Source organism: Microtus oregoni, unplaced genomic scaffold, assembly GCF_018167655.1.
Source record: "Microtus oregoni isolate MIOR12 unplaced genomic scaffold, Mior012 000027F_ref0000203, whole genome shotgun sequence".
Classification (NCBI taxonomy): domain Eukaryota; kingdom Metazoa; phylum Chordata; class Mammalia; order Rodentia; family Cricetidae; genus Microtus; species Microtus oregoni.
The window spans coordinates 16,599,913-16,619,049 of NW_024543086.1; the positions used below are offsets into that span (position 1 = coordinate 16,599,913).

General features: G+C 42.7%; 1 protein-coding gene across 4 annotated transcripts in view; it reads left to right on the top strand.

Moving 5' to 3' along the window:
* The window catches only part of Crebrf (CREB3 regulatory factor), an 83,071-nt gene that overhangs the window by 16,973 nt on the left and 46,961 nt on the right, over positions 1–19,137 (top strand). Inside the window, exon 1 of one of the 4 annotated variants that reach the window (XM_041676651.1) lies at positions 217–321. The exons of the other annotated variants lie outside the window; for them this stretch is intronic. The gene's annotated coding sequence lies outside the window, so the exon portion shown is untranslated. Of the gene's footprint in view, positions 1–216; positions 322–19,137 lie in introns of those variants that run through there. 4 annotated transcript variants of the gene reach the window in all.

Below are 19,137 nucleotides of genomic sequence, written 5' to 3' on the forward strand. Positions count from 1 at the left end.
GCAGCAGTCTCGGAGCCCCCGCTCCGCCCTCTCTTCCAGGTTTTCCCCGGCAACCCGCCCCTCTGGAGTCACGTGACAGGGCGCCGGCCGGACTGAGCCCCCGATTGGCCAGGCTTCAGGACGCCTCGCGATTGGCCCGGGGCGGCGGGCCCCCGCCTCCCTCCTCCTCCTCGCCGCGGCCCACGTGAGGGGGGCGAGTCACGCGATTTCCGGGAACCCGTCAGGAAGGACATAAACAAAACAAACCCGAGGCAGCATGGAGAGGGTCCGCGGCTGCGGCAGCGCGGTCGAACCCAGCGCCTGAGCCACCCTCAGCCTCAGGTGAGCGCCGAGCGTCCGCACGGGCGGGCGGAATGCGGCGGCCGAGAGTTACGAGCGTGGGGCGCGGGTGTCCGGCTCTGGCCGAGCGGGGCGGGGGCCGCCGGGCCGAGGGCGCGCGGGACGGGGCCGCCGGTGCGAGCCGGGCCAGGCTGCTGCCGCGGCCGACGGTTACATAAAAGGCGGGCGCGCGGACGGGGGTCCGTCCCCTCCGGGGTCCGGCCCTTTGCGCGCCCGGGAGCGGGGGGCAGCGGCTGCCGGCAGCCGGCCTGTCAGAGCGGCGAGCGGGTGGGAGGGGCCGGGAGGGAGGGGAGGAGAGGGGCGTGTGAGGGAGGCCGGCACGTCTGGCGCTCGAGGGCTGGGGGGACAGGCGCGGGCCTGGCGAACTCCGGGCATGGGCGTCGTAGGGCCGCGGCTTCCCCCCCCCCCTCCGCCCCTCCCCGGGGGCGGCGGGCGACGGGGGCCTCCCTCTCGGGATTTGTTTATATGTCCTCTCTAAGCAGCTTGAACGGCCCGGAGGCGGAGCCCTCGCAGGCGAGTGGCGGCCGGTGCTGTCCAATGGAGGAGAGGAGCGGGGACCTTGCGTCCAATGGGCGCAGGGGGGCGGTGCCGCGGGCCCCAGTAAGTTAGGCTGTGCTGGGGGTGGGGCGGGCGGGGCGGCCATATTAGATGGGAGGGGACGGGAACGGGGGGGGGGGAAGCGAGCGGGGCGGGGGCTAAGGGCAGGGAGCCGGGCCGGGGGCGGGCCGGGTGTCGGCTGGAGTCCCAGCGGACCCGGAAACCGCCCCGAGGAGCCCGACCCGGCTCGGCTGCTCCCGAGTGGAGGTGGCCGGGAAGTACCGAGGGCAGTCTAGCCTCCCAGGGGGCGGTTCCTGGGACTAGATGGAGCTTAGTCTCTGGCTTCTCTCTCTTGCTCGGCCCTCCGCTTGCTTGACAAATCCTACCGCCAAACCCTGTAATCGCCCTTCTTTAACCCAAGAAAGCAAACCTTTCTGCTGTTTCTGAGCAGGCTTGAGTCTTATGACTAACTACCTTAAGGAGGTATTTAGGTAACTAGCGGTTTGTTTCTCTACCAGGCCTCGGGTAGAGGCAGTCAATCAGGAACTTCGGCATCTCTGGGTTTTGCAAAGAGAAAACCGGGGACTGGAAAAGCAGAGAAAGTTGAGGGCTGGGCGGGGTTCCCATTTTTTTCATGTGGACGCCTCCCAAAGATCAGGCCCCTGTGCGTCTCCTCTCTTGCTCAAATACATTGGAAGCTGACATACATCAACTTCATGAGAAAACTGATTCGTGAGAAAAGTATTTAGGTTTGAAAGATCTTTAGGACTTTTGTCTTTCCAGTACCAGCAGGTGAGAAAGAGGATCAAAGTCTGAACTTTTAAAAAGCAGAAGAGGTTTTTTGTTTTTGTTTTTCGTAAATCTCGTGATCTATGGTAAAATAAATGACTGCCATTTCATTGTACTTTAAAATAGCATGTTTCAGTGTTATCTAATCTAAAATAACGGAGAGATGCACAAGGAGAAAATGGTGTGGTTATGGAATTAGAAAATCACTTATTTGTGTTGGGATTGTTTTGGTTCCATGCTAGCCTTGTTAAGTGCTTATTTAAGTTTCTATTAACGTGAGCTTACAACCTGCGACCACATTTGTATTGTCAAAGGTACCAGGCTACTGATGCGTCTTTGAGCACTTAGGAGTAGGAACACACTGCAGATAGATTATTCTGGGATGCTCTTCAAGAGTTGAGCTGAAGAAAAATCTCAACAAATGGGAAATAAATTATTCATCAACTTTAGTATTAGTTTTATGTGACTGACCCTCGGTTTTGTTAAAACACTGTAAAAAATATAACCCTAAATTATTTGATATATTTTAAAAATTGAGCCTAATTTTTATTTATTTATTGTTTATTTGTTTTTTGTTTGTTTGTTTTTGAAACAGGATTTCTCTATGTAGCCCTGACTGTCCTGGAACTCACTCTGTAGACCAGGCTGCCTCAAACTCAGAGATTTGCCTGCCTCTGTCTCCCAAGTGTTGGGATTAAGTCATGCGCCACGACTGCCCTGCTAAGTACAATTTTTCTAGTAGATGAAATATTAGCCCTATATTCTATGACTTAATATTGTATTGCTAAGTCCCAATCTGCCATAATGCCATGATCAGTTATAAAAGGATATAACTGTTTCACTGATACCTAGAATACTTATATTCAAGACAGTTTTCAGTTGCTTATGTAGTAATTTCTTAAGAATGGCAAATATTTACACCAGAACTTATTTTGCTTAAAATTCTTTTATATGCTTAGTATACTTTAGGGTTTAAGAAATTGTATGTAAGTAAATTAGTAAGCGTTGGGGCTTAAAGAATCATTATTATTGTTGAGACAAGGTTTTTCACTTTCTAGCCCAGTTAGTTTTGAACTCCAGGGCATCAGGTATTTCTTCATGCTGGGACTACAGACAAGTACCTTGTGCCTAGCTCTGGAATTTTTAGTATAGTAAGAATACCAATTTTGTGTTCTTCATTTATCTTGTCATTCTGAATGTTTTTTTTTTTTTTTTTTTTTTTTTTTTTTTTTTTTTTAAAAATTTTTTTTCTCTGTGTCTCCTGTATCGTGTGTCTTTCTCTTTTTTTTTTTTTTTTAAATATTTATTTATTAATTTATTGTGTATGCAATATTATGTCTGTGTGTATGTCTGCAGGCCAGAAGAGGGCACCAGACCCCATTACAGATGGTTGTGAGCCACCATGTGGTTGCCGGGAATTGAACTCAGGACCTTTGGAAGAGCAGGCAATGCTCTTAACCGCTGAGCCATCTCTCCAGCCCCCCATTCTGAATGTTTTATAACAAAGTGAAAACAAACTTTTATGAAGAAAATAACCTATTTGGTTGGTCTGAGTTCCAGAGCAAAAGGATAATTGATAAAAGTCCCTGGTGTTGGGGACTAGAACAAGGGATTGTGGGAGTCCAGAGACAGCGAGTCCAGAGACACTGTATCTTTATTGAGTTAGTGTAGTGATTTTCATTTCTGTTTGTTTCTTTGTTTATTTTTGAGACAGGGTCTCTCTTTTAGGAAGCCCTGACTGTCCTAGAACTCACTGTGTGTAAATCAGGATGGCCTTGAGCTCACAGAGCACTAAGAGTCTCTTCCTCCTGAGTGCTGGGATTAAAGGTGCTAGCCACCACACTTGACAGAGTAGTGGCTTTTAATAAATAAAGTTCATTGTTACTTTTAAAGTGTAATTTTTAGTCAAGACTAACAATGGTATTTTGAGATTCATTAGTAGTTTTATTTTCAGTTAGGTTTGTACCTGACTTTTTGGGGAAAGGTCTCACTGACATTCAGTAATGTCTCATTCCAAGTGAAACATTCCCACTCAAAATTTGTCACACTGTTTTTGTTTGGTCCTGTGAGGTATGGTCTTTCCATGTTGCCCAGGTTGGCTTTGAATGCTTTGATCTTCCTGCCTCAGCCTCCTGCGTTACTGGAATCATAGAGATATGCCACAGTGCCTAGTTGTTGGTTCTAATTATCCAGGACAGGAGTAACTGAACTTCTTATTGCATAGAATTAAATAGTAAATATTTAATAATCTCTATAATGACTGTTCAGCTCTGCATGGTGATGATTGATAAGAAGACACCGTAGAGAATGCATTTTAGCTATATTCCAATAAAACTTTGTTTATAGGAGCAAGCTGTGCCTACTGGTAGCCCATGGCCATTGATAACCTCTGAAGTGCTCAGGTGTAAGGGATTGCAGGAGATGTGAATAAACACTTCAGATAGTATTGGCTCAATAGTCTAATGTCAGAATCTCCTGCCTTGAAAAGTTCACTATAGGAACACAGGGCACCATCCTATTTTAGAATTTTACAGCCATGTAGATGTTTTGAAACTGTTTTAAGTAGCTATTGGTTTAGTTCTGTTTGTTTTAAAGGTGCTTTTTTTTTCCTTTCTTTTTGAGACTTGCACCTTGGTATTTATTTAGCCAAGCTGGCCTTGAACTCCACTATGTTGCCCAGCCTGGGCTACAACTTGTTTTGTTGTTGTGCCATTTTTGTTCGTTTGTTGAGATAGGGTCTCTTGTTGGCCAGAAATATGACCTTGAGTTCCTAATTCTCCCGCCTTTCCCAATAGGGAATTATAAGCATTTACTACCATGCTGGCAAGAGCCTTGTATATTATTGGTTTGTCATAATTGGGGTTTTGGATGGCGACATTGGGGGTTGAGCCAGGGTCTCTACATAACTCTGGCTGTCTTGGAACATACTGTGTAGACTAGACTGGCCTTGAACTCACAGAGATCTGCTTTCTTCTATCTCCTAAGTGTTGGGATTAAAGGAATGCACCACCATACCACATCTGGTTTAAGATAATTTTTTTTTTTTGGATTTTCGAGACAGGGTTTCTCCGTAGCTTTTGGTTCCTGTCCTGGAACTACCTCTTGTAGACCAGGCTGGCCTCGAACTCACAGAGATCCACCTGCCTCTGCCTGGGATTAAAGGCGTGCGCCACCTCCACCCGGCTAAGATAATTTTTATAACAAGGTCCCATTTGTGGGGGAGAGAAATACAAAAATTCTTTTTTACAAAAATTTGTATTGCATTTGTGTGTCCAGGCACAAGTGTGCTACAGCATGCACATGAAGATGAGATACAGCTTTCAGGAGTCTTTCCTTTCTATCCACTGTGCGTCCTGTCACGGGTTGTCATGTTTGGTGGCAAGTGCCTTTATTCACTGAGCTGTCTTGCTTGGCCTGTAAAATCATTCTTGCTGGCTACTCTGATTCATACTTGTGAGACAAAGTAGACTAGGAGAGATGCAGAGGACTTCCATGTTACTTCCTGACTGCAGTACTCCTCTGTTCAGTCACTAGCCACATCGTGTCTGCTTTTTACCAGATTCTGACCTTTCCCTCCAAAGTCTGTAAGCCATTCTCTAAACTGCTATTGATTTACTAATTCTAGTTATCCAGTTCTTCTTTCCATGTCTCTCTTTTGAGACAGTCTCAGGCTAGGCTTGCACTTCTCTGTGTAGCTAAAACTGGCCTCGTATTCCTGATATTCTTGCCTCCACCTCTCAGGTGCTGTGATTACAGACATGAGACACCAATGTCCAATTATTTTGTACTTTTAACACCAACAGTGCTTTGATACCTTTTGTTTCAGGATTGTATTTTCACTTAATTATCTTTTCTTTCTTAAAATAGGATCTAATTATGTAATGGTGCCTGGCCTTGAGCTCAAAAAGCTCCATCTGCCTCCCCTCCTGAGTACTGTGACTAAAGATGTGTGTCAGGATGCTTGCTGTTCCTTTATCTTTTTCTAGACAGGGTATTTCTCTCGCTCTCCTAGAACTCATTCTGTAGACCATGCTGGCCTTGAACTCAGAGCTCTACCTGCCTGAGTGGTGGGCGTGCACCACCACAGTGGTCAAGCTTACTGATTTTACCCTTTGGGTTTCTTGGGTGTTTCCGTGTGCCTTGAGTATAATACTGTGTCTGAGGGTCTGAGGTGCTGCTCTAAATAAACCTTTGCTGCTGCTCGCTCTTCCTAATGAACCTGCAACCTTCTCTATCACAGACTTGCCATTCACTGAGGACTTTGAAACACTACAAGAATAATTTTTTTTTAGAAGTTCTTATGATGATAGGGAAGAATTAGAGGGTGGGTGTACTTCTGTTCATAAGATTCATGTAGAGGGGCTGGAGAGATCTCTGTGAGTTCAAGGCCAGCCTGGTCTACAGAGTGAGTTTCAGGTCGTACTCCAAAGCTACCCAGAGAAACCCTGTCTTGAAAAACGAAACAAAACAAACAAAAAGAATTATGTGGAATTTTACAATGCTACTATTTTGTGTGGTGTGTGTTTGTAGTGTATGTGTAGGAGGCTGTGGAGTCAGATGTTGATGAAGTGTCTTCCTCAGTCACTCTCACATGATTTATGCCCTTGTCGTACATGATGTGGCTATGTGTATTTTGGTGTGACAACTTTGTGAAGTTGGTTCTCTCCTTCCACTTTTTTTTTTTTTTTTTTTTTTTTGGTTTTTCGAGGCAGGGTTTCTCTGTGGCTTTGGAGCCTGTCCTGGAACTAGCTCTGTAGACCAGGCTGGTCTCGAACTCACAGAGATCCGCCTGCCTCTCCTTCCACTTTTATGTGGGTTTCAGGAATTGACCTCAGAGTAACAGGTTTGCATAGCAAACACCTTTACTTACTGAGCTATCATTACCCTCTCACTTTCCTTTTTTTTTTTTTTTTTTGTAGTAGAATGAACAGACTTATTAGGGAAAGGAAAGAATTCCAAAGAGTGTGCATGATTGTACGGATTTCACAAAGTAGACTACTTTAAGACAGAATTTACCACTGAACCTAGAGTTGGCTAACTGACTGGCTAGTGAACTCTAGGAAACTACTGTTTCCCCCAACCAGACATAGTCGCAAGGCTGCGGTTACAGCACCCACACCTGCTTTTACATGAGCACTGGGGATATGAACTCAGGTCTTTGTGCTTATGCAGCAGACGTTTTATCCACTGATCCATTTTTTGAACCCAACTTTTAGGGGTTTTTTTTCTCTGTTTGGTGGTTGGTTTTTGGCTTTTCGAGTCAGGTTTTCATTATATAGTCATGGCTGTCCTGGAACTCATTCTGTAGACCAAGCTGGCCCTTAACTCACAGAGATCTACCTACTTCTGCCTCCCAAGTGCTGCGAATACATTGCCTGGCCCATTTAACAGGTTTTTAGAGTTATTTTCAGTGAAGTTTTTGCTCTTACTCTTGGAAACAAGTTGTCCATAGAGTAGGGGACACAGTGACTGCTGCAGCCAGTGTTAAGGCAGCATTTCAGAACTTAGTGTTTAACTCTGTTGAAGTTGGAGAGTCTTCACAGAAATGGTGGGTGGGACTGACCTAAGTTCTAAGGAATGATAAGGGAAGCATTCTGGTCTCATTGAGAAAGTATACAAGATGTGTAGACACTGGGGCTGTGGCATGGGAGCGGATATGGGAGATTTAGGAGGAAAGAACTTTTGCTTCCACAGAGTCCTCTAATTTTCTTGAGATCTGCTCTGAATGGTTAAGTTCCTGGTTTGTCTCTCTTTTTCTCTCTGTCATCTCACTCCGACACACTCTAACTTTCATTAGTTCTCTTTTCACAACGCTTTCTTTTGGGAGGTGTGTGTGTGATTTTTTTTTTTGAGACAGTGACCTCAGAAGGGCCACAAACTTGTGCCATTTTCCCTACTTGAGGTGCTAGGATTTTAGGCATGTTCCAGCACATTTGGTTTCTTCCCTAGTTTTTAGTTTTTCTTTTAATCTCTGGCTAGTATCTGACCCACCCACCTTTTGCTTCTTTCTTATTTATAGGTACCTAAATACCTGTGATTTTTGACCCTTATCCTCATTTCTTCTGCTTTTAGGTTTTACTTTTACTCTTTCATTTTATTTTGTTTTTTCATTTTTTCTGTTGCATTTGTTTATGAATGTGTACCTGTGTGCACATATGCAATGGCGTGTTTATGGAGGAAAGTCTTAGGCATCAGTTCTCTTTTTCTACCATGTAGGTCTGCAGTAATTAAACTCAGATCATCAAGCCTGGTGGCAAGTGAGCTGTCAATCCAGCCTTCATTTTTTTGTTGTTGTTATTTTGTTTTGTTTTTTTAACTTAATTTTTTTTTTTTTGAGACGGGGCCTTATTATGCAGCCTTATCTAGCCTTGCACTCACTATGTAGCTCAGACTGGCCTAGAACTCCCAGAGATCCACCTGTCTTCTGAGTACTGGGACTAAATAAGTGCCACCACATCCACCTTATTTTGCTTTTTGACACAGGGTCTCATAATGTGACCCAGGCTGGTGAGAAATACTCTGTAGCCCAAGCTGGCCTTTAACTCGTGGTAATCCACATGCCTGAGTCTCTTTGAGTGTTGAGGTTACAAGGATGGGCTACTATGCCCAGATAGATACCTGTTTTAAATCAGTATTAAAGAAGGTCACATAAATGAAATTTCATTCAGATTCAATACTTCCCATTCCCCCCAAAAAATGGAAGTGGGGGACAAAAAGTTAACAGAATTTTGAGTTTTAATAAATGCTACCATCTAGGTACTGCTGTGATTAAATCTGTAATATTCCTGTCGTTGTACAGTGCCTCCTTTGAGGTTAGCCCTCCTTCCTCACCACAGGTCCCAGGCCCCAGGCATGAAATTGCTTTGTCATGTTATGTTCAGCAATGGAATGTCATATAAATGAAGTCATGCACTGCAGACTCTGGCTGCTGATGCACTTGAGAGGCCCTCCCTGTGTGTCAGTTTGGTCCTCGAAAGTTATCCTGTGGCCATATCAGTGATTGCTCACCTGTTTTTGGTGGTTGAGTTGATCCAGATTTTAGGCCATTGTGAATGGTGGGTGAAACCATTTTTTAACTTACTTTGTGTGCATTGGTGTTTTGCCATGGGTGTCGGGTTCCCTGGAACTGGAGTTATAGACAGTTGTGAGCGGCCATGTGGGTGCTGGGAATTGAACCCAGGTCCTCTGGAAGAGCAGTCAGTGCTCTTAACCAGTGAACCATCTCTCTCTCCAGCCTGGGTGAAAACATTTTTGTACTAATATTTTTAGTTTTTAGAAACAGGGTTTCTCTGTGTAGCCCTGGCTGTCCTGGAACTTGATGTATAGACCAGGCTGTCCTCAGACTCAACAGAGATCCACCTGCCTCTGCCTCCCAAGTGCAGGGATTGATTAAAGACACGTGCCACTGCCACCACCCAGCTGTGCTAGTCTTTTAAATAACTTTTCTAATATTAGCCACCTTTTACTTGACATCCGTGCAAAAAAACTGTTGTGAGAAAATTCCTAAAGGTGGCTACCTTCATAAATTGACGGTGTGTAAGATCAATAGTTAGAGCATCTATCAGCTTAGATGCCTATGTATGAATGGTCTGGGGAGAGAGTAGAGCAAACTAGGGAGCATAGTTTAGAGGAAGTCTCACCAGGGTTCAGTGGTCATCCTCTTGGGAGTATGTGCCCAGTGTGGTTAGGTCTGCCACCACCCCCCCCCCCCCGCAAGAGAATGATAATAGGAATTAGAAATGTGATTGAAATTTCCAAATTAAGTACTGCCAATTAAAATTTTTTGGCACCCTCACAGGTTTACTCACTTTTTTAAAATTGATTTTTATTGAACTCTACATTTTTCTCTGCTCCCTCCCTGCTTTTCCCCTCCCTCCACCAATTAAATCTTAAAATGTTAAAAAAAAAAAACCCAAAACTATGAAATCTGACATTTTGAGTCTTCCGCTTTTAGTTTTACTTCTTTTCCAGTCAATCTCTCACGTGTCTTAGGCTGTCCTTGAACTTACTGTGTAATTGAGGCTGATTTTAGAAACTCCTCCCTGTCTTGGGATTACAGGCATGCACTGTTTCTGTCTCAGCCTCTTGAGCTTTGGAATATAGGCTTGAGCCACTGCTTTTAGATTTTATTGTTGTTATTGTTTAAAGATTAAAAATGTAGCTGGGGCAGATCTCTGTGAGTTTAAGGACAGCCTGGTCTACAGAGGGAGTTCCAGGACAGCCAAAGATGCACAGAGAACCTGTCTCAAAAAGCCAAAAATTAAAGGTAAAAATAAAAGAAATAGAGGTTAAGCCAGGCGGTGGTGGCGCACGCCTTTAATCCCAGCACTCGGGGGCAGAGGCAGGCGGATCTCTGTGAATTCAGGGCCAGCCTGGTCTACAAGAGCTAGTTTCAGGACAGGCTTCAGAGATACATAGAAACCCAGTTTCGAAAAACCAAAAAAAAAAAAAAAAAGAGAGAGAGAGAGAAAGAAAGGAAGAAAGAAAGGATCTGTATCGTACGTGTGACATGTGCCCGCTGAGGCCAGAAGAGGGGATGAGAACCTCTGGAGCAGGAGTTAGAAGTGGTTATAAGGTTTCTGATATGGTTCTAGGAACCAAACTCAGGTCCTCTATAAGAACAAATGACCACGGAGCCATCTCACTAGGCCAGGTTTTTTTTCCTGAAGTTTTATTTTTACCTGTGTATGCCACATGCATATGGGTTTTGATGGAGGACAAAAAAAGGTTGTTGGATCCCCGTGAGCTGAAGTTATAGTCAGTTTTGAGCCACTCAAAGTGGGTTCTGGAACCCAAACCCCAGGCCTCTGGAAAAGGCCCAACCTGTTTTGTTGAGCCATTTCTCCAGCCCCTAGTGTTAGTTTCTCAGACAAGATCTTAATGTAGCCCAGACTGTGAAACTCAGTGGTCATCTAAGATGGCTTCAAATCATCATGCTGATATGCTACCACAGTGTTCATCTTAAGTAGAGTATTTAATCTAAAATCTCCTTTTCATAAAAGTCTTTCTGGGCAATAAACTAAAGTGACACTTAGCTTTTGTGTTTGACTTGAAAAGAGGCAACTGCAAATATCACTCAGTAGTTCCTCTAGCCCTGTGTTTATAAACCTGCTATAAACCTGCTGCCTTAGTATCATGCTTATGATACAGCCAGTTTCATTATTGAAAAGGGGTGAAATCCAAAAAGAAGGTCATAGTAAGTTTTGAAGAGCAGCTAGAGTCCTGAAGACAGGAGTGCTAGAGTTGGGAGGCTACCTTCAGGAATTTCCTGGTCTTGGTGTATACTCTGTATTTATTGAAGCTTGCACCAGTGTGAATTTTCAAGCTGCTGCTCTTATTTCTTTTCTTGTGTTTTATAGATTTCTGTAGAACACTTGAGAAAATCATCTGTTGAAGGAGCTGGATTCTCTTAAACAATTGGAATAAATGAATTTTATGTCAGTTCAAAGCCTGGATTGAGTTGGTTTTTTCCTTTTTTTTTCCTCCTGAGACAGGGTCTCTGTGTAGTTCTGACTGTCCTGGAACCTACTCTGTAGACCAGGCTGACCTTGAATTCACAAAGACCCACCTGCCTCTGCCTCCTGAGTGCTAGGATTAAAGCTATGGACCTTTGCCTACTTTAGTTACATTTTAAATTATATTTCTTCATCCTGTTCTCCCTAAACTAAAATTATTTTAGGCCTGTAAATACAGAGTTTTCTGGGAAATAAAAAAGAATTCAACTTTTGATATTTTTATTATCTGATATTAGTGTTTTTAATACAAATTAGGAAGCTATTGTAAGATAACTTGGCACACGTGGAGTGCTGCGCTCAATAAGTAAGTATTGAATGTCAGACTTCTTTTTAATGACCTCATTGCGTATGAAGAGTGCTTTACTACTTCTGACTCATTGTCCCCAAGGATCTGTGGTTTCAGAGATTTTTCATTCATTGTAAGCAAAGCTGCCCAATTTCTGTCCCACAAAAGACATTAGTTTTGGAACTATAATGAAATAGGACTATGATGGTTAGTCAGAGATGTCACTGTCAGTGAAAGCAAGGAAGAAGAAAGCTGTGAACAAACATACACAAGCCAGGTCTCTCTGTTGGAGAGACTTCAGGGGGCAAGGTTGGATTGTAAGCATCTGAAGGGTGCCAGGGAGCTGGTAAGGTCAGTCTAATAGTCATGCTTATTTAAAGTGGAAGATATGGTTGGGAAGATTGTTTCACTTGTTATCTTGAATATTTTAGACATTACAGACTTAGGAGTACAGTACTAAGATCTGGCAGGCAAGGGAGAGAATAACTTCAAAACAGGGCCTCATGCCTGGTGTGGTAGCATTTATATGTGATTCCAGCATTCAGCTGGCACAGACCAAAGGATTGAGTTGGAGGGCAGCCTGATTTTCTTTAGGAAAATAGGGCTGGGTACAGTGGCAGAGGCGGAAGGATCTCTGAGTTGTCTAGCCCGATGAACATAGTGAGTTCCAGGCCAGTCAGGACTACACAATGAAACTGTATCTTAAAATAACAAGGTGGGGGGAGAGGAAAAAGAAAAAAAAACCTGAAGCCTAAGACCTAGAGAGAGGAAAATTGTATAGGCAAATGTTGGAATGATTCAGGGTTAAACTTAGATTATTTGTGTTCATTGTTAGGTAAGTGTTCAGTATATCTTTATTAATAAAAAACGTGCAGCATAAATTAGTAAAATGGTTAAGGAAGAGTTGAATCTGAGATCAGTCCTCCACATCTGACTGTCAGAGAAAGATGGTTCTAATTTGGAGCAGGAGCACTTGGATGGAGTTGCTGGCATAGTGTCTATGAGGTGGTGGGGTGTTAGCACAGATACCCTAGCTGAAGGTGGTAGGCACATGCATGCATATTTGGAAGCTGAGGGAAATTTAGGATTGAGAGAAGAGTGTCTGTGGTGGTAGGTTTGTTGAGAGGCATCATTAGTTAATGACCTTAGGCAGATCTCTTACTCTTACTGAAGTGGTTTTTTTTTTAATTCGTATAAAATAGACAACGATGTACTTTGACCAGAATAATTTTACCAAAATGCTGACTCCTGTTACTTCTCCAGATTCTGTCTTGCACCTTGAATCTGTAAACAGTGGCACAAATATAAGCTGAATATTTTGTCCATAGTGATCACTAAAAGTCTCTGGGTTGGAAATGCAGTCTCTGCTTCTGTCAAGATTTTTTCAGTGGCCCTATGCTCTGGAACAATTGAAATGCGTAAGCCCAGGTTACAGAATACCCCTAAAGTCTTGTAGTCAGTGGTTTTGAGAAATAAGTAGCCCTTCCGGCTTAACCCATTGTGATGGAGCCACCCCTGGGCTGGTTTGAGAAAGGAAGCAGGTTGAGCAGGCCAGTATGCAGCGCTCCTGCATGGCCTCTGCCTCCAAGTTCCTACCCTGCTTTTTTTCCTTTTCTGACTTCTTTCATGATGAATAGTGATGTGGCTGTATCAGCCAAATACTTACTTTCCTTCTCAAGTTGCTTTGGTCATGGGGTTTTATTACAACAATAGTAGCCCTGACTAAGACAATTGGGGTTTAGTTAAGGGATCATTTGGACTTTTTTATACTGTAGACTGTTAAAAATTCCTTTTTGTTAAAATGACTAAATAAAAATTTTAAATATTCAAAACAAAGTAACTCTTCCTTCTAACTTAAATTATTCCAGAAAGGTGTGTTGATATCTTCTCTATTGGTTAAAAGGACTTTACCCCCCTAGTCTTTTAAAGGAATTGAACAAATGTATGAGAAATCTTGTGTCTTCAAGACCTCAGTTCAAGGAGAAAGATCACTTTTTAAAAAAATATTATCTTATGTGTGTGAGTGTTTTGACTACATGTATGTTGGTGCACAGTATATATATCTAATATGCACAGATGTCAGATGAGAGCTTTAGATCTCCTGGAACTGGAGTTACAGATGACTGTGTGCTAACATGATGATAATTGAACCTGTGCAATAACAAGTGCCCTTAATCAGTGATCCATCTCTTCAGCTCTGAGAGAGCAGTTTTGAGATTTAGATTCTCTCAGGTCCTCAGAATTATCAGCAGAATGTGACTTTTATTCTTTTTATTTATTTTTTGGTTGCAAACCTCATTCAGCCCTTATATTTTAAAAACTCTTGTGAAGCTAATAGAAGACTTGAATTGACTATTCAATAAAGGGGTTTTACAGGGTAGGCGTGCAGAAGGATCACAGTGGCTCAGTGCTGTTTGGGCCACTCAAATACCTTTTGATCTTTATATTTAATAATATTTATTCTTTGAGAATTTAATACGTGCATACACTGCATTTGTTCATATTCACCTCAGCTCTCCTATTCACTCCCTTGATCTTTAAGAACAAAATCTAATCTGTCTTCTTAGTCTCATCTTTTCGTGTCTGTCTTTTATCTTTAAGAGCTGTTAGCAGTGGGACTGCAAGACTTGAGAAATAATAAGGGTCTTACACTAATAATTTTTGCTGGGCGGTGCATGCCTTTAATCCCAGCACTCAGAAGGTAATGATGGCAGGCAGATCTCTGTGAGTTCAAGGCCAGCCTGGTCTACAGAGCATAGTTTCAGGACAGCCAGAGCTGTTACACAGAGAAGCCCAGTGTGTTGGGTCAGGGGAGGGGGGAATTCTTGGCTCAAACTGTAATAGTATATTTTGGAATTTATATACCTGTAAATTTTTGAATCTAAAGTATGCTATTGAAGTGTAAAATGTGATTTTCCTGAAGTTCTTATACAAGAGCAGGACTGCATTGTGAGGGAACTTCCCCCAGTGCATTCTTGCAGAAGCTTTTGCTTCCTCAATGGTGTGAAGTTCTTGGGAGCTCTTAGCTCTGCTGTACTAGCAAGTAGTGGCTTGATTAATGTTGAAAGGATTATTTTGACCAGAGTAGAGTGGTTTTCAAAGGGGAAAGAACTTTTGAAGATAGTGAGTGAAGTGAACCATGTGTGACAGATGGGTTCTGGTTGGCTAAGGTACTTAGGTGGTTGGTAAGCTGCCTTTCTTGCCAAACAAGAGAGGTCTCCTTGGGTGCACCCATTGTGTAAGCTTTATATGTGACTAAATCAGTAGTTTAGCCTTAGTGTCTCCTTCTGTCTTCCTCCCCTTCTCTCTCCTTTCCTCACATCTGTCTCTTTCCATCCTTCTTTTGTTTGCTTTCTTTCTTCCTTTAAGCTTCTGGAGAAACCCATTATTTAAATTAGTTCTTGGGACAGTTCCACCTGTTTTTCGTTTGTTTTTATGAATCTCTCTATTCATACCTTGACTGTTTCAGAACTTGCTGTGTAGACCATGCTGGCCTCAGATTCAGAGATCTTACCTCTGCCTACTGAAAGCTGCTATTGCAGATGTGAGCCAATGTGCCCAGTGTCAGTCTCCGTATTTTAGAATGGTTTATCTCTATAGTTTAAAGACTTAAAAAAATTTGGAGTACAGACTAGTAAAGATTAGGACAGAACAAATTAACAATGTCCTGTGGATTACATAATAGTATATAGTGCATTGATATTTCTTGTCTAAAATACTTGAAAATTTGTAACCCTGTGTTTATTGCTTTATTCACTATAGCAAGGAATTGGAAGCAACCTAGTTGTCAATCTGTCTTAGTGTTTCTATTGCTGTGAAGAGACCATGGCAACTCTTTTTTTTTATATATATATATATATTTTTATTGAGAAAAGGAGAAAAAAAAACAAGTTTCCACCTCCTCCCAGCCTCCCATTTCCCTCCCCCTCCTCCCCCCCTACGCCCCCTCCTCCCACCCTTCTCCCCCTCCCCCCACTCCTTTCCCCCTCCCTCTCCAGTCCAAAGAGCAGTCAGGGTTTTTTGCCCTGTGGTAAGACCTAGGACCTCCCACCTCCGTCCATATCTAGGAAGGTGAACATCCAAACTGGCTGGGCTCCCACAAAGCCATCACATTACGTAGGATCAAACCCCCGTGCCATTGTCCTTTGCGTCTCATCAGCCCTCATAGTTCGCCATGTTCAGAGAGTCCAGTTTTATCCCATGCTTTTTCAGTCACAGTCCAGCTGGTCTTGGTGAGCTCTCAATAGATCAGCTCCACTGTCTCAGTGGGTGGGTGCATCCCTCGTGGTCCCGACTTCTTTGCTCATGTTCTCCCTCCTTCTGTTCCTCATTGGGACTTTGGGAGGTTAGTCCAGTGCTCCAGTGTGGGTCTCTGTCTCTATCTCCATCCATCACCAGATGAAGGTTCTATGATGATATGCAAGATATTCGTCAGTATTGCTCAAGGATAGGGTCATTTCAGGTTCCCTATTCTCAACTGCCCAAGGAACTAACTGGGGACCTCAGCTTGGGCACCTGGGAGCCCCTCTAGGGTCAGGTCTCTTGCCAACCCTAAAGTGGTTCTCTTAACTAAGAATTGTGGTTCCGTGCTCCCCTGTCCAACCTTCCTTTATCCCAATCCTCCTGCTTTCCCAAGGCCCGACCTCCTTCCCTTCTAACTTTTCTCTCCCCATCTCCCCTTACTCCCAACCCTCCCCACCCCAAGATCTCAATTTTCTCCCCGGCAATTTTGTCTACTTCCCTTAGCCAAGAGGATAACTATATGTTTTTCCTTGGGTTCCCCTTCTTACTTAGCTTCTTTAGATTCACCTATTGTAGACTCCGTGACCCTTATTTATGGCTAGAAACCAATTATGAGTGAGTACATCCCATGTTCATCTTTTTGGGTCTGGGATACCTCACTCAGGATAGTGTTTTCTATTTCCATCCATTTGCATGCAAAATTCGAGAAGTCATTGTTTTTTACCGCTGAGTAGTACTCTAATGTGTAGATATTCCATACTTTCTTCATACCATGGCAACTCTTAATAAAGAAAAACATTTATTTGGGGCAGGCTTGCAGTTTCAGAGATTTAGTCCATTATGTCGTGGTGGGAAGCAAGACAGCATGCAGGCAGACATGTTGCTGAAGAGGTAGCTGAGAGGTCTACATCTAGATACAGGCAGCATGAAGTGAACTGTCATACTGGGCGTGGCTTGAGCAAATGTGAGATCTCAGAGTCCACCTCCTTAGTGACAGACTTCTTCCAACAAGGCCACACCTACTCCAACAAGGCCACATCTCCTAACAGTGCTAACTCCCTGTAGGTCAAGCATTCAAAACATGAGTCTATGGTGGCCATACCTATTCGAATCACTACACCATCAACAGGTAGATGGATAGTGAAAATGTATAAAGTGGATTACTATGTATAATATTAATCAAGGCCACACAATCTCAGAAGGAATCCACATGTTCCTCATGTAGTTCCTAGCCTATAATATGCATATGTGTGCATATACACATTATGTACATATGGGTGTAATAAAACATGCAGAAAGGAGATCAAGAAAGGACAAATATGTAATGAGGTGATAAGAAAGAATGGAATTTAAGTAATGGAACATGAGTTAGGAAAAAAGATAGAAAACTAATTTCCTGGTTTTAGCTTTGTCAAGAACTTTTTTTGTTTCTGTGTGATGGGTAAGCGCGTAAAAATACAATGGATTGTGAAAATGTAAATCCAAAGTGAACCGCATAGCTTTGGTGTGGCTACTCTAACTTTAGTTCATTGAATGGATAGACTTTGAATCTGTCTAATCTTGCTATGTGATATCTTTATTTTTTAATTTTCTATTTTTTTGGTTTTTCATAGCAGGGTTTTTTTTTGTTGTTGTTTATTTATTTATTTATTTATAGAAGATTTCTGCCTCCTCCCCGCCACCGCCTCCCATTTAGCAGGGTTTTTCTCTGTAGCGTTGGTGCCTGTCCTGGAATTAGTTCTTGTAGACCAAGCTGGCCTTGAACTCACAGAGAACCACCTGCTTTTGTCTCTTGAGTGCTGGGATTAAAGGTGTGCACCACCACTGCCTGACTTGCTGTGTGATACCTTTTATTTGCAAGTTCTTTACAATAAAATTTTAATTAAAAAGCAGTAATTTAGAAATACAAAATACACATAAAAGCGTTTCACATTTGTTACGCGTCTCACTGTGTGATTCTGGCTGGTGTGTTACTTGCAGTGTAGTTAAGGCTCACTTCAAACTTGTGGCAGTTTCCTGCCTCAGCCTCATGAGTGCTGGGGCTACAGGCATAAGCCAACATTCTTGGAACCAGTTTACCATTTTTAAGTATGTATATTAATTGTGTTGTGTAGCCATCACCACTGTTTCCAAACATTTAACTATCTCAAACAGAAACTCTGTCCTTTAAATCACAACTCCAATCCCTCTGTTCTACCTCCTGTCTTTATGAATTTTCTCTGCTCTAGGCACTTGATGTAAGTGAAACTGTAACTGTTCTTTTATATCAGACTTAATTTACTTAATATAGTGTTTTTAAGGTTTGTTGTAATGTCTGTTAGAATTGCATTTGTCCTTGTTCTGTTGTGTATACATGGATGGCTATTTCAATTGTTTTTACTTCTTGGATATTATGTTTAATGCTGCTATGAATGTGGGTGTTTGCTGTTTAAGTCAAGAATAGAGTTTTCTGGATCGCGTGATAATCCTTTAACTTACTGAGAAACTACCAGACTCTCCCTTACCATCTGTACCATTTTACATCTCTACTAGCAGTTCATGAGGGTTCTGATTATTTTTGTTCTTTTCAACACTTGTTATTTTCCATTTTTTAGATAATAGCTATACACTTGGGTGTGTCAAAAATTTTAAACATTGCTCTGGTGATGTTGGATGACTCAGAAGGCAGTTTACTACTGAGGGGAGCTATTTTCGAATTACTAAAAGGAGTAAGTGGCCTAAACTACTGTAGTAAAAAGGGATTCTGACTGTCATGTGTAGATCTGCTTACTCATTTTAAAGAGGGTGTGTGGGTGTGTGTTTATGTATATGATTCTTTCCTTTTTTTATGCTGAGAGACAGACTGACACTGACTTGTTATGTAGTCCAGATTATCCTGGAATTTGAGCAATGATCCCCCTGCCTCAGTTACCCAAGTGCTGAGATAATTGGCATGAGCCACCACATTTCAATTAGTCTATAAAGAGACTTCTGTGTTTCTTGATGTGACTAGGGAGTAGCCAAAACTTTCAGGGGCACAGGGGCTTGGAGCTCACCAGTCAACTCTTGGGTTTTGTTTTTGAAGTCATTTATGATGAATTGTTTGCATGGAGCTAGGGATGAACTTCTGTAAGCTGTCTTTTGACTGTGTGTACTATATTACTTTAGCTGTTACCCTATCTGACGTGCATAGTAAGCCTTAGCCTATGTCTAGAGAACCAAAGACCCGAGAGCTGGACCTGGCAGGGCTGTAAAAGTGATTGGAACTATCTTTTCTTCAGGTACCATTGCTGCTCAACATTTACTGACCCCACCTCCCTGTCTCAACAGAGCTGGGCTCCAGTGCAGAATTGATTATATGATACCTAGAAAAAGTTCTGAATATTTTTTTAAAAACCCAGGTCCAGAACCTCTTTAGGCAGATATTCTGATGATCCAGTTTTGTCTCCC